Genomic DNA, 14933 nt, shown 5'->3' with positions numbered 1-14933 from the left:
ACCAGGTCTAAAACAGGTCTAAAGCAGGTCTTAACCAGGACTAAACCAGGTCTAAACCAGGACTAAACCAGGTCTAAACCAGGTCTAAACCAGGTCTAAACCAGGTCTGAACCAGGTGTAAACCAGGACTAAAGCAGGTCTAAACCAGGTCTAAACTAGGTCTAAACCAGGTCTAAACCAGGTCTAAAGCAGGTCTAAACCAGGTCTTAACCAGGTCTAAAGCAGGTCTAAAGCAGGTCTAAAGCAGGTCTAAACCAGGTCTAAACGAGGACTAAACCAGGTCTAAACCAGGTCTAAACCAGGTCTAAACCAGGTCTAAAGCAGGTCTAAACCAGGACTAAACCTGGTCTAAAGCAGGTCTAAAGCAGGTCTAAACCAGGTCTTAACCAGGACTAAACCAGGTCTAAACCAGGTCCAAACCAGGTCCAAACCAGGTCTTAACCAGGACTAAACCAGGTCTAAACCAGGTCTAAACCAGGTCTGAACCAGGTGTAAACCAGGACTAAAGCAGGTCTAAACCAGGTCTAAACTAGGTCTAAACCAGGTCTAAACCAGGTCTAAAGCAGGTCTAAACCAGGTCTAAACCAGGTCTAAACCAGGTCTAAAGCAGGTCTAAAGCAGGTCTAAACCAGGTCTAAAGCAGGTCTAAACCAGGTCTAAAGCAGGTCTAAACCAGGTCTTAACCAGGACTAAACCAGGTCTAAACCAGGTCCAAACCAGGTCCAAACCAGGTCTTAACCAGGACTAAACCAGGTCTAAACCAGGTCTAAACCAGGTCTGAACCAGGTGTAAACCAGGACTAAAGCAGGTCTAAACCAGGTCTAAACCAGGTCTAAAGCAGGTCTAAAGCAGGTCTAAACCAGGTCTAAAGCAGGTCTAAACCAGGTCTAAACCAGGTCTAAAGCAGGTCTAAACCAGGTCTTAACCAGGTCTAAAGCAGGTCTAAAGCAGGTCTAAACCAGGTCTAAAGCAGGTCTAAACCAGGACTAAACCTGGAGTCTGTTCAGCTGCTGTCTCCGGTGAGAGAAGGTTTAATTTTAGCTCTGTGTTCACGATGGTCTCTCAGTGACAGAAAAAGGCTGGACCTGGACTTGACCTGGGGCAGGTCCCTTCAGAGCGCAAACATGGGTCTGTTGGGGACAGTTAAGTTCTCTTCTTTGTCTGTTTGTGTTTGAGGAAGGACTTTGTCAAAGCTGGAAGAAGAAATCTACACAATCAGGTGAGATCAAACTCTTTTTCAACACAAACTGTTGTGGAGATTTGTAGAGAAGAAGTGTCGTTAAGACCTGGTTTAGTCCTGGTTTAGTCCAGGTTTAGTCCAGGTTTAGTCCTGGTTTAGACCTGGTTTAGACCTGGTTTAGACCTGGTTTAGTCCTGGTTTGGACCTGGTTTAGACCTGGTTTAGACCTGGTTTAGACCTGGTTTAGTCCTGGTTTGGACCATGTTTAGTCCTGGTTTAGACCTGGTTCAGACCTGGTTTAGACCTGGTTTAGACCTGGTTTAGTCCTGGTTTAGTCCTGGTTTAGTCCAGGTTAAGTCCTGGTTAAGTCCTGGTTTAGACCTGGTTTAGACCTGGTTTAGTCCTGCTTTAGTCCTGGTTTAGTCCTGGTTTAGACCTGGTTTAGTCCTGGTTTAGTCCTGGTTTAGTCCTGGTTTAGTCCTGGTTTAGTCCTGGTTTAGACCTTGTTTAGACCTGGTTTAGTCCTGGTTTAGACCTGGTTTAGACCTGGTTTAGTCCTGGTTTTGACCATGTTTAGTCCTGGTTTAGACCTGGTTTAGTCCAGGTTTAGTCCTGGTTTAGACCTGGTTTAGTCCTGGTTTAGTCCAGGTTTAGTCCAGGTTTAGTCCTGGTTTAGACCTGGTTTAGTCCTGGTTTAGTCCTGGTTTAGTCCTGGTTTAGACCTGGTTTAGACCTGGTTTAGTCCTGGTTTAGACCTGGTTTAGAGCTGGTTTAGACCTGGTTTGGACCTGGTTTAGGCCTGGTTTAGTCCAGGTTTAGTTCAGGTTTAGTCCTGGTTTAGACCTGGTTTAGTCCTGGTTTAGACCTGGTTTAGACCTGGTTTAGAGCTGGTTTAGTCCTGGTTTAGTCCTGGTTTAGTCCAGGTTTAGTCCAGGTTTAGTCCTGGTTTAGACCTGGTTTAGACCTGGTTTAGACCTGGTTTAGACCTGGTTTAGACCTGGTTTAGTCCTGGTTTGGACCTGGTTTAGACCTGGTTTAGACCTGGTTTAGACCTGGTTTAGTCCTGGTTTAGACCTGGTTTAGTCCTGGTTTAGTCCTGGTTTAGTCCTGGTTTAGTCCTGGTTTAGTCCTGGTTTAGACCTGGTTTAGACCTGGTTTAGTCCTGGTTTGGACCTGGTTTAGACCTGATTTAGTCCTGGTTTGGACCTGGTTTAGACCTGGTTTAGTCCTGGTTTTGACCTGGTTTAGTCCTGGTTTAGTCCTGGTTTAGTCCTGGTTTGACCTGGTTTAGACCTGGTTTAGTCCTGGTTTAGACCTGGTTTAGACCTGGTTTAGTCCTGGTTTTGACCTGGTTTAGTCCTGGTTTAGTCCTGGTTTAGACCTGGTTTAGACCTGGTTTAGTCCTGGTTTAGTCCTGGTTTGACCTGGTTTAGACCTGGTTTAGTCCTGGTTTAGTCCTGTTTAGACCTGGTTTAGACCTGGTTTGGACCTGATTTAGTCCTGGTTTAGTCCTGGTTTAGACCTGGTTTAGACCTGGTTTAGACCTGGTTTGGACCTGGTTTGGTTTAGACCTGGTTTAGACCTGGTTTAGACCTGGTTTAGACCTGGTTTAGTCCTGGTTTAGACCTGGTTCAGACCTGGTTTGGTTTAGTCCTGGTTTAGTCCTGGTTTAGACCTGGTTTAGACCTGGTTTAGACCTGGTTTGGACCTGGTTTGGTTTAGACCTGGTTTAGTCCTGGTTTAGTCCTGGTTTAGTCCTGGTTTAGACCTGGTTTAGACCTGGTTTAGTCCTGGTTTAGACCTGGTTTAGAGCTGGTTTAGACCTGGTTTAGACCTGGTTAAGTCCTGGTTTAGTCCAGGTTTAGTCCAGGTTTAGTCCTGGTTTAGACCTGGTTTAGAGCTGGTTTAGTCCTGGTTTAGTCCTGGTTTAGTCCAGGTTTAGTCCAGGTTAGTCCTGTTTAGACCTGGTTTAGACCTGGTTTAGTCCTGGTTTGGACCATGTTTAGTCCTGGTTTAGACCTGGTTAAGTCCTGGTTTAGTCCTGATTTAGACCTGGGTTTAGACCTGGTTAAGTCCTGGTTTAGTCCTGATTTAGACCTGGTTTAGACCTGGTTTAGTCCTGGTTTAGACCTGGTTTAGTCCTGGTTTAGTCCTGGTTTAGTCCTGGTTTAGTCCTGGTTTAGACCTGGTTTAGACCTGGTTTAGTCCTGGTTTGGACCTGGTTTAGACCTGATTTAGTCCTAGTTTGGACCTGGTTTAGTCCTGGTTTTGACCTGGTTTAGTCCTGGTTTAGTCCTGGTTTAGTCCTGGTTTAGACCTGGTTTAGTCCTGGTTTAGTCCTGGTTTGACCTGGTTTAGACCTGGTTTGGACCTGATTTAGTCCTGTTTAGTCCTGGTTTAGACCTGGTTAAGTCCTGGTTTAGACCTGGTTTAGACCTGGTTTAGTCCTGCTTTAGTCCTGGTTTAGTCCTGGTTTAGACCTGGTTTAGTCCTGGTTTAGTCCTGATTTAGTCCTGGTTTAGTCCTGGTTTAGACCTGGTTAGACCTGGTTAAGTCCTGGTTTAGTCCTGGTTTAGTCCTGGTTTAGACCTGGTTTAGTCCTGGTTTAGTCCTGGTTTAGACCTGGTTTAGTCCTGGTTTAGTCCTGGTTTAGTCCTGGTTTAGTCTGGTTTAGACCTTGTTTAGACCTGGTTTAGTCCTGGTTTAGACCTGGTTTAGACCTGGTTTAGACCTGGTTTAGTCCTGGTTTGGACCATGTTTAGTCTGGTTTAGACCTGGTTTAGTCTGGTTTAGACCTGGTTTAGACCTGGTTTAGTCAGGTTTAGTCCTGGTTTAGACCTGGTTTAGTCCTGGTTTAGTCCTGGTTTAGACCTGGTTTAGTCCTGGTTTAGTCCTGGTTTAGACCTGGTTAAGTCCTGGTTTAGTCCAGGTTTAGTCCTGGTTTAGACCTGGTTTAGTCCTGGTTTAGTCCTGGTTTAGACCTGGTTTAGTCCTGGTTTAGACCTGGTTTAGTCCTGGTTTAGTCCTGGTTTAGTCCTGGTTTAGACCTGGTTTAGTCCTGGTTTAGTCCTGGTTTAGACCTGGTTTAGTCCTGGTTTAGTCCAGGTTTAGTCCTGGTTTAGTCCTGGTTTGGACCATGTTTAGTCCTGGTTTAGACCTGGTTTAGTCCAGGTTAAGTCCTGGTTAAGTCCTGGTTTAGTCCTGGTTTAGTCCTGGTTTAGTCCTGGTTTAGTCTGGTTTAGTCCTGGTTTAGTCCTGGTTTAGACCTTGTTTAGACCTGGTTTAGTCCTGGTTTAGACCTGGTTTAGACCTGGTTTTGTCCTGGTTTGGACCATGTTTAGTCCTGGTTTAGACCTGGTTTAGTCCTGGTTTAGACCTGGTTTAGACCTGGTTTAGACCTGGTTTAGTCCTGGTTTGGACCATGTTTAGTCCTGGTTTAGACCTGGTTTAGTCCAGGTTAAGTCCTGGTTTAGACCTGGTTTAGTCCTGGTTTAGTCCAGGTTAGTCCAGGTTTAGTCCTGGTTTAGACCTGGTTTAGTCCTGGTTTAGTCCTGGTTTAGTCCTGGTTTAGACCTGGTTTAGACCTGGTTTAGTCCTGGTTTAGACCTGGTTTAGAGCTGGTTTAGACCTGGTTTGGACCTGGTTTAGGCCTGGTTTAGTCCAGGTTTAGTTCAGGTTTAGTCCTGGTTTAGACCTGGTTTAGTCCTGGTTTAGACCTGGTTTAGACCTGGTTTAGACCTGGTTTAGACCTGGTTTAGACCTGGTTTAGACCTGGTTTAGTCCTGGTTTAGACCTGGTTTAGACCTGGTTTAGTCTGGTTTAGACCTGGTTTAGTCCTGGTTTAGTCCTGGTTTAGTCCTGGTTTAGTCCTGGTTTAGTCCTGGTTTAGACCTGGTTTAGACCTGGTTTAGTCCTGGTTTGGACCTGGTTTAGACCTGATTTAGTCCTGGTTTGGACCTGGTTTAGTCCTGGTTTGACCTGGTTTAGACCTGGTTTAGTCCTGGTTTAGACCTGGTTTAGACCTGGTTTAGTCCTGGTTTTGACCTGGTTTAGTCCTGGTTTAGTCCTGGTTTAGTCCTGGTTTAGACTGGTTTAGACCTGGTTTAGTCCTGGTTTAGTCCTGGTTTGACCTGGTTTAGACCTGGTTTAGTCCTGGTTTGACTGGTTTAGACCTGGTTTAGTCCTGGTTTAGTCCTGGTTTAGACCTGGTTTAGACCTGGTTTGGACCTGATTTAGTCCTGGTTTAGTCCTGGTTTAGACCTGGTTTAGACCTGGTTTAGACCTGGTTCAGACCTGGTTTGGTTTAGTCCTGGTTTAGTCCTGGTTTAGACCTGGTTTAGACCTGGTTTGGACCTGGTTTGGTTTAGACCTGGTTTAGACCTGGTTTAGACCTGGTTTAGACCTGGTTTGGTTTAGTCCTGGTTTAGTCCTGGTTTAGACCTGGTTTAGACCTGGTTTAGACCTGGTTTGGACCTGGTTTGGTTTAGACCTGGTTTAGTCCTGGTTTAGTCCAGGTTTAGTCCTGGTTTAGTCCTGGTTTAGACCTGGTTTAGACCTGGTTTAGTCCTGGTTTAGTCCTGGTTTAGTCCAGGTTTAGTCCAGGTTTAGTCCTGGTTTAGACCTGGTTTAGAGCTGGTTTAGACCTGGTTTGGACCTGGTTTTGACCTGGTTTAGACCTGGTTTAGAGCTGGTTTAGTCCTGGTTTAGTCCTGGTTTAGTCCAGGTTTAGTCCAGGTTTAGTCCAGGTTTAGTTCAGGTTTAGTCCTGGTTTAGACCTGGTTTAGTCCTGGTTTAGACCTGGTTTAGACCTGGTTTAGAGCTGGTTTAGTCCTGGTTTAGTCCTGGTTTAGTCCAGGTTTAGTCCAGGTTTAGTCCTGGTTTAGACCTGGTTTAGACCTGGTTTAGACCTGGTTTAGACCTGGTTTAGACCTGGTTTAGTCCTGGTTTGGACCTGGTTAGACCTGGTTAAGACCTGGTTTAGACCTGGTTTAGTCCTGGTTTAGACCTGGTTTAGTCCTGTTTAGTCCTGGTTTAGTCCTGGTTTAGTCCTGGTTTAGACCTGGTTTAGACCTGGTTTAGTCCTGGTTTGGACCTGGTTTAGACCTGATTTAGTCCTGGTTTTGACCTGGTTTAGTCCTGGTTTAGTCCTGGTTTAGTCCTGGTTTAGACCTGGTTTAGTCCTGGTTTAGTCCTGGTTTGACCTGGTTTAGACCTGGTTTAGTCCTGGTTTAGACCTGGTTTAGACCTGGTTTAGTCCTGGTTTAGTCCTGGTTTAGTCCTGGTTTAGACCTGGTTTAGACCTGGTTTAGTCCTGGTTTAGTCCTGGTTTGACCTGGTTTAGACCTGGTTTAGTCCTGGTTTAGTCCTGGTTTAGACCTGGTTTAGACCTGGTTTGGACCTGATTTAGTCCTGGTTTAGTCCTGGTTTAGTCCTGGTTTAGACCTGGTTTAGACCTGGTTTAGTCCTGGTTTGGACCTGTTTAGACCTGATTTAGTCCTGGTTTGGACCTGGTTTAGACCTGGTTTAGTCCTGGTTTTGACCTGGTTTAGTCCTGGTTTAGTCCTGGTTTAGTCCTGGTTTAGACCTGGTTTAGTCCTGGTTTTGACCTGGTTTAGTCCTGGTTTAGTCCTGGTTTAGACCTGGTTTAGACCTGGTTTAGACCTGGTTTAGACCTGGTTTAGACCTGGTTTAGTCCTGGTTTAGACCTGGTTCAGACCTGGTTTGGTTTAGTCCTGGTTTAGTCCTGGTTTAGACCTGGTTTAGACCTGGTTTAGACCTGGTTTGGACCTGGTTTGGTTAGACCTGGTTTAGTCCTGGTTTAGTCCTGGTTTTGTCCTGGTTTAGACCTGGTTTAGACCTGGTTTAGTCCTGGTTTAGACCTGGTTTAGAGCTGGTTTAGACCTGGTTTAGACCTGGTTTAGTCCTGGTTTAGTCCAGGTTTAGTCCAGGTTTAGTCCTGGTTTAGACCTGGTTTAGTCCTGGTTTAGACCTGGTTTAGACCTGGTTTGGACCTGGTTTAGGCCTGGTTTAGTCCAGGTTTAGTCCTGGTTTAGACCTGGTTTAGTCCTGGTTTAGAGCTGGTTTAGTCCTGGTTTAGTCCTGGTTTAGTCCAGGTTTAGTCCAGGTTTAGTCCTGGTTTAGACCTGGTTTAGACCTGGTTTAGACCTGGTTTAGACCTGGTTTAGACCTGGTTTAGACCTGGTTTAGTCCTGGTTTTGACCTGGTTTAGTCCTGGTTTAGACCTGGTTTAGTCCTGGTTTAGTCCTGGTTTAGTCCTGGTTTAGTCATGGTTTAGTCCTGGTTTAGACCTGGTTTAGACCTGGTTTAGTCCTGGTTTGGACCTGGTTTAGACCTGATTTAGTCCTGGTTTGGACCTGGTTTAGTCCTGGTTTGACCTGGTTTAGACCTGGTTTAGTCCTGGTTTGGACCATGTTTAGTCCTGGTTTAGACCTGGTTTAGTCCTGGTTTAGTCCTGGTTTAGACCTGGTTTAGTCCTGGTTTAGTCCTGGTTTAGACCTGGTTAAGTCCTGGTTTAGTCCAGGTTTAGTCCTGGTTTAGACCTGGTTTAGTCCTGGTTTAGTCCTGGTTTAGACCTTGTTTAGTCCTGCTTTAGTCCTGGTTTAGTCCTGGTTTAGACCTGGTTTAGTCCTGGTTTAGACCTTGTTTAGACCTGGTTTAGTCCTGGTTTAGACCTGGTTTAGACCTGGTTTAGTCCTGGTTTTGACCATGTTTAGTCCTGGTTTAGACCTGGTTTAGTCCAGGTTTAGTCCTGGTTTAGACCTGGTTTAGTCCTGGTTTAGTCCAGGTTTAGTCCAGGTTTAGTCCTGGTTTAGACCTGGTTTAGTCCTGGTTTAGTCCTGGTTTAGTCCTGGTTTAGACCTGGTTTAGACCTGGTTTAGTCCTGGTTTAGACCTGGTTTAGAGCTGGTTTAGACCTGGTTTGGACCTGGTTTAGGCCTGGTTTAGTCCAGGTTTAGTTCAGGTTTAGTCCTGGTTTAGACCTGGTTTAGTCCTGGTTTAGACCTGGTTTAGACCTGGTTTAGAGCTGGTTTAGTCCTGGTTTAGTCCTGGTTTAGTCCAGGTTTAGTCCAGGTTTAGTCCTGGTTTAGACCTGGTTTAGACCTGGTTTAGTCCTGGTTTAGACCTGGTTTAGACCTGGTTTAGTCCTGGTTTTGACCTGGTTTAGTCCTGGTTTAGTCCTGGTTTAGTCCTGGTTTAGACCTGGTTTAGTCCTGGTTTAGTCCTGGTTTGACCTGGTTTAGACCTGGTTTAGACCTGGTTTGGACCTGGTTTGGTTTAGACCTGGTTTAGACCTGGTTTAGACCTGGTTTGGACCTGGTTTGGTTTAGACCTGGTTTAGACCTGGTTTAGACCTGGTTTAGACCTGGTTTGGACCTGGTTTGGTTTAGACCTGGTTTAGTCCTGGTTTAGTCCTGGTTTAGTCCTGTTTTAGACCTGGTTTAGACCAGGTTTAGTCCAGGTTTAGTCCTGGTTTAGTCCTGGTTTAGACCTGGTTTAGACCTGGTTTAGTCCTGGTTTAGACCTGGTTTAGACCTGGTTTAGACCTGGTTTAGTCCTGGTTTAGACCTGGTTTAGAGCTGGTTTAGACCTGGTTTGGACCTGGTTTAGACCTGGTTTAGACCTGGTTTAGAGCTGGTTTAGTCCTGGTTTAGTCCTGGTTTAGTCCAGGTTTAGTCCAGGTTTAGTCCAGGTTTAGTTCAGGTTTAGTCCTGGTTTAGACCTGGTTTAGTCCTGGTTTAGACCTGGTTTAGACCTGGTTTAGAGCTGGTTTAGTCCTGGTTTAGTCCTGGTTTAGTCCAGGTTTAGTCCAGGTTTAGTCCTGGTTTAGACCTGGTTTAGACCTGGTTTAGACCTGGTTTAGACCTGGTTTAGTCCTGGTTTGGACCTGGTTTAGACCTGGTTTAGACCTGGTTTAGACCTGGTTTAGTCCTGGTTTAGACCTGGTTTAGTCCTGGTTTAGTCCTGGTTTAGTCCTGGTTTAGTCCTGGTTTAGTCCTGGTTTAGACCTGGTTTAGACCTGGTTTAGTCCTGGTTTTGACCTGGTTTAGACCTGATTTAGTCCTGGTTTGGACCTGGTTTAGACCTGGTTTAGTCCTGGTTTTGACCTGGTTTAGTCCTGGTTTAGTCCTGGTTTAGTCCTGGTTTAGACCTGGTTTAGTCCTGGTTTAGTCCTGGTTTGACCTGGTTTAGACCTGGTTTAGTCCTGGTTTAGACCTGGTTTAGACCTGGTTTAGTCCTGGTTTTGACCTGGTTTAGTCCTGGTTTAGTCCTGGTTTAGACCTGGTTTAGACCTGGTTTAGTCCTGGTTTAGTCCTGGTTTGACCTGGTTTAGACCTGGTTTAGTCCTGGTTTAGTCCTGGTTTAGACCTGGTTTGGACCTGATTTAGTCCTGGTTTAGTCCTGGTTTAGTCCTGGTTTAGACCTGGTTTAGACCTGGTTTAGTCCTGGTTTGGACCTGGTTTAGACCTGATTTAGTCCTGGTTTGGACCTGGTTTAGACCTGGTTTAGTCCTGGTTTTGACCTGGTTTAGTCCTGGTTTAGTCCTGGTTTAGTCCTGGTTTAGACCTGGTTTAGTCCTGGTTTTGACCTGGTTTAGTCCTGGTTTAGTCCTGGTTTAGACCTGGTTTAGACCTGGTTTAGTCCTGGTTTAGTCCTGGTTTGACCTGGTTTAGACCTGGTTTAGTCCTGGTTTAGTCCTGGTTTAGACCTGGTTTAGACCTGGTTTAGACCTGGTTTGGACCTGGTTTGGTTTAGACCTGGTTTAGACCTGGTTTAGACCTGGTTTAGACCTGGTTTAGTCCTGGTTTAGACCTGGTTCAGACCTGGTTTGGTTTAGTCCTGGTTTAGTCCTGGTTTAGACCTGGTTTAGACCTGGTTTGGACCTGGTTTGGTTTAGACCTGGTTTAGACCTGGTTTAGACCTGGTTTAGTCCTGGTTTAGACCTGGTTCAGACCTGGTTTGGTTTAGTCCTGGTTTAGTCCTGGTTTAGACCTGGTTTAGACCTGGTTTAGACCTGGTTTGGACCTGGTTTGGTTTAGACCTGGTTTAGTCCTGGTTTAGTCCTGGTTTAGTCCTGGTTTAGACCTGGTTTAGACCTGGTTTAGTCCTGGTTTAGACCTGGTTTAGAGCTGGTTTAGAGCTGGTTTAGACCTGGTTTAGTCCTGGTTTAGTCCAGGTTTAGTCCAGGTTTAGTCCTGGTTTAGACCTGGTTTAGTCCTGGTTTAGACCTGGTTTGGACCTGGTTTAGACCTGGTTTAGACCTGGTTTAGACCTGGTTTAGTCCTGGTTTGGACCTGGTTTAGACCTGGTTTAGACCTGGTTTAGACCTGGTTTAGTCCTGGTTTAGACCTGGTTTAGTCCTGGTTTAGTCCTGGTTTAGTCCTGGTTTAGTCCTGGTTTAGACCTGGTTTAGACCTGGTTTAGTCCTGGTTTGGACCTGGTTTAGACCTGATTTAGTCCTGGTTTGGACCTGGTTTAGTCCTGGTTTGACCTGGTTTAGACCTGGTTTAGTCCTGGTTTAGACCTGGTTTAGACCTGGTTTAGTCCTGGTTTTGACCTGGTTTAGTCCTGGTTTAGTCCTGGTTTAGTCCTGGTTTAGACCTGGTTTAGTCCTGGTTTAGTCCTGGTTTGACCTGGTTTAGACCTGGTTTAGTCCTGGTTTAGTCCTGGTTTAGACCTGGTTTAGACCTGGTTTGGACCTGATTTAGTCCTGGTTTAGTCCTGGTTTAGACCTGGTTTAGACCTGGTTTAGACCTGGTTTGGACCTGGTTTGGTTTAGACCTGGTTTAGAACTGGTTTAGACCTGGTTTAGACCTGGTTTAGTCCTGGTTTAGACCTGGTTCAGACCTGGTTTGGTTTAGTCCTGGTTTAGTCCTGGTTTAGACCTGGTTTAGACCTGGTTTGGACCTGGTTTGGTTTAGACCTGGTTTAGACCTGGTTTAGACCTGGTTTAGACCTGGTTTGGTTTAGTCCTGGTTTAGTCCTGGTTTAGACCTGGTTTAGACCTGGTTTAGACCTGGTTTGGACCTGGTTTGGTTTAGACCTGGTTTAGTCCTGGTTTAGTCCTGGTTTAGTCCTGTTTTAGACCTGGTTTAGACCAGGTTTAGTCCAGGTTTAGTCCTGGTTTAGTCCTGGTTTAGACCTGGTTTGGACCTGGTTTAGGCCTGGTTTAGTCCAGGTTTAGTTCAGGTTTAGTCCTGGTTTAGACCTGGTTTAGTCCTGGTTTAGACCTGGTTTAGACCTGGTTTAGAGCTGGTTTAGTCCTGGTTTAGTCCTGGTTTAGTCCAGGTTTAGTCCAGGTTTAGTCCTGGTTTAGACCTGGTTTAGACCTGGTTTAGACCTGGTTTAGACCTGGTTTAGTCCTGGTTTGGACCTGGTTTAGAACTGGTTTAGACCTGGTTTAGACCTGGTTTAGTCCTGGTTTAGACCTGGTTTAGTCCTGGTTTAGTCCTGGTTTAGTCCTGGTTTAGTCCTGGTTTAGACCTGGTTTAGACCTGGTTTAGTCCTGGTTTGGACCTGGTTTAGACCTGATTTAGTCCTGGTTTGGACCTGGTTTAGACCTGGTTTAGTCCTGGTTTTGACCTGGTTTAGTCCTGGTTTAGTCCTGGTTTAGTCCTGGTTTAGACCTGGTTTAGTCCTGGTTTAGTCCTGGTTTGACCTGGTTTAGACCTGGTTTAGTCCTGGTTTAGACCTGGTTTAGTCCTGGTTTAGTCCTGGTTTAGACCTGGTTTAGACCTGGTTTAGTCCTGGTTTAGTCCTGGTTTGACCTGGTTTAGACCTGGTTTAGTCCTGGTTTAGTCCTGGTTTAGACCTGGTTTAGACCTGGTTTGGACCTGATTTAGTCCTGGTTTAGTCCTGGTTTAGACCTGGTTTGGACCTGGTTTGGTTTAGACCTGGTTTAGACCTGGTTTAGACCTGGTTTAGACCTGGTTTAGTCCTGGTTTAGACCTGGTTCAGACCTGGTTTGGTTTAGTCCTGGTTTAGTCCTGGTTTAGACCTGGTTTAGACCTGGTTTGGACCTGGTTTGGTTTAGTCCTGGTTTAGTCCTGGTTTAGACCTGGTTTAGACCTGGTTTAGACCTGGTTTGGACCTGGTTTGGTTTAGACCTGGTTTAGTCCTGGTTTAGTCCTGGTTTAGTCCTGGTTTAGACCTGGTTTAGACCTGGTTTAGTCCTGGTTTAGACCTGGTTTAGAGCTGGTTTAGACCTGGTTTAGACCTGGTTTAGTCCTGGTTTAGTCCAGGTTTAGTCCAGGTTTAGTCCTGGTTTAGACCTGGTTTAGTCCTGGTTTAGACCTGGTTTAGACCTGGTTTGGACCTGGTTTAGGCCTGGTTTAGTCCAGGTTTAGTTCAGGTTTAGTCCTGGTTTAGACCTGGTTTAGTCCTGGTTTAGACCTGGTTTAGACCTGGTTTAGAGCTGGTTTAGTCCTGGTTTAGTCCTGGTTTAGTCCAGGTTTAGTCCAGGTTTAGTCCTGGTTTAGACCTGGTTTAGACCTGGTTTAGACCTGGTTTAGACCTGGTTTAGACCTGGTTTAGTCCTGGTTTAGACCTGGTTTAGTCCTGGTTTAGTCCTGGTTTAGTCCTGGTTTAGTCCTGGTTTAGACCTGGTTTAGACCTGGTTTAGTCCTGGTTTGGACCTGGTTTAGACCTGATTTAGTCCTAGTTTGGACCTGGTTTAGTCCTGGTTTGACCTGGTTTAGACCTGGTTTAGTCCTGGTTTAGACCTGGTTTAGACCTGGTTTAGTCCTGGTTTTGACCTGGTTTAGTCCTGGTTTAGTCCTGGTTTAGTCCTGGTTTGACCTGGTTTAGACCTGGTTTAGTCCTGGTTTAGTCCTGGTTTAGACCTGGTTTAGACCTGGTTTGGACCTGATTTAGTCCTGGTTTAGTCCTGGTTTAGACCTGGTTTAGACCTGGTTTAGTCCTGGTTTAGACCTGTTTTAGACCTGGTTTAGATCTGGTTTAGACCTGGTTTAGACCTGGTTTAGACCTGGTTTAGTCCTGGTTTAGACCTGGTTTAGTCCTGGTTTAGTCCTGGTTTAGACCTGGTTAAGTCCTGGTTTAGTCCTGATTTAGACCTGGTTTAGACCTGGTTTAGACCTGGTTTAGACCTGGTTTAGTCCTGGTTTGGACCATGTTTAGTCCTGGTTTAGACCTGGTTAAGTCCTGGTTTAGTCCTGATTTAGACCTGGTTTAGACCTGGTTTAGACCTGGTTTAGTCCTGCTTTAGTCCTGGTTTAGTCCTGGTTTAGACCTGGTTTAGTCCTGGTTTAGTCCTGATTTAGTCCTGATTTAGTCGTGATTTAGACCTGGTTTAGTCCAGGTTAAGTCCTGGTTTAGACCTGGTTTAGACCTGGTTTAGTCCTGCTTTAGTCCTGGTTTAGTCCTGGTTTAGACCTGGTTTAGTCCAGGTTAAGTCCTGGTTTAGTCCTGGTTTAGACCTGGTTTAGTCCTGGTTAAGTCCTGGTTTAGTCCTGGTTTAGACCTGGTTTAGTCCTGGTTTAGTCCTGGTTTAGACCTGGTTTAGTCCTGGTTTAGTCCTGGTTTAGTCCTGGTTTAGTCCTGGTTTAGACCTTGTTTGGACCTGGTTTAGTCCTGGTTTAGACCTGGTTTAGACCTGGTTTAGACCTGGTTTAGTCCTGGTTTGGACCATGTTTAGTCCTGGTTTAGACCTGGTTTAGTCCTGGTTTAGTCCTGGTTTAGACCTGGTTTAGTCCTGGTTCAGACCTGGTTAAGTCCTGGTTTAGTCCTGGTTTAGACCTGGTTAAGTCCTGGTTTAGACCTGGTTTAGTCCTGGTTTAGTCCTGGTTTAGACCTGGTTTAGTCCTGGTTTAGACCTGGTTTAGTCCTGGTTTAGTCCTGGTTTAGTCCTGGTTTAGACCTGGTTTAGTCCTGGTTTAGTCCTGGTTTAGACCTGGTTTAGTCCTGGTTTAGTCCAGGTTTAGTCCAGGTTTAGTCCTGGTTTAGACCTGGTTTAGTCCTGGTTTAGACCTGGTTTAGACCTGGTTTAGACCTGGTTTAGTCCTGGTTTGGACCATGTTTAGTCCTGGTTTAGACCTGGTTTAGTCCAGGTTAAGTCCTGGTTAAGTCCTGGTTTAGACCTGGTTTAGACCTGGTTTAGTCCTGCTTTAGTCCTGGTTTAGTCCTGGTTTAGACCTGGTTTAGTCCTGGTTTAGTCCTGGTTTAGTCCTGGTTTAGTCCTGGTTTAGTCCTGGTTTAGACCTTGTTTAGACCTGGTTTAGTCCTGGTTTAGACCTGGTTTAGTCCTGGTTTAGTCCTGGTTTAGTCCAGGTTTAGTCCTGGTTTAGACCTGGTTTAGTCCTGGTTTAGTCCTGGTTTAGTCCTGGTTTAGACCTGGTTTAGACCTGGTTTAGTCCTGGTTTAGACCTGGTTTAGACCTGGTTTAGACCTGGTTTAGTCCTGGTTTAGACCTGGTTTAGTCCTGGTTTAGTCCTGGTTTAGTCCTGGTTTAGTCCTGGTTTAGACCTGGTTTAGACCTGGTTTAGTCCTGGTTTAGACCTGGTTTAGTCCTGGTTTTGACCTGGTTTAGTCCTGGTTTAGTCCTGGTTTGACCTGGTTTAGACCTGGTTTAGTCCTGGTTTAGTCCTGGTTTAGACCTGGTTTAGACCTGGTTTGGACCTGATTTAGTCCTGGTTTAGTCCTGGTTTAGACCTGGTTTAGACCTGGTTTAGACCTGGTTTGGACCTGGTTTGGTTTAGACCTGGTTTAGACCTGGTTTA

At 45.6% G+C, this 14933-nt stretch overlaps 1 protein-coding gene across 1 annotated transcript in view; it reads left to right on the top strand.

Annotated features, from left to right (window-relative positions):
- Nucleotides 1-1090: 1090 nt before the first annotated feature.
- LOC140348223 (filamin-A-interacting protein 1-like) overlaps nucleotides 1091-14933 on the top strand; it is a 58588-nt gene continuing 44745 nt past the window's right edge. Inside the window, exon 1 of the mRNA XM_072434287.1 lies at nucleotides 1091-1219. The gene's annotated coding sequence lies outside the window, so the exon portion shown is untranslated. The remainder of the gene's footprint in view (nucleotides 1220-14933) is intronic.

Source organism: Eucyclogobius newberryi, unplaced genomic scaffold, assembly GCF_026437365.1.
Source record: "Eucyclogobius newberryi isolate DKJ021-1_F unplaced genomic scaffold, fEucNew1.0.hap1 SCAF_63, whole genome shotgun sequence".
In the NCBI taxonomy this organism is placed as follows: domain Eukaryota; kingdom Metazoa; phylum Chordata; class Actinopteri; order Gobiiformes; family Gobiidae; genus Eucyclogobius; species Eucyclogobius newberryi.
Note: the sequence above shows the minus strand (reverse complement) of the source record. Positions and strands in the feature narration are given on the sequence as shown.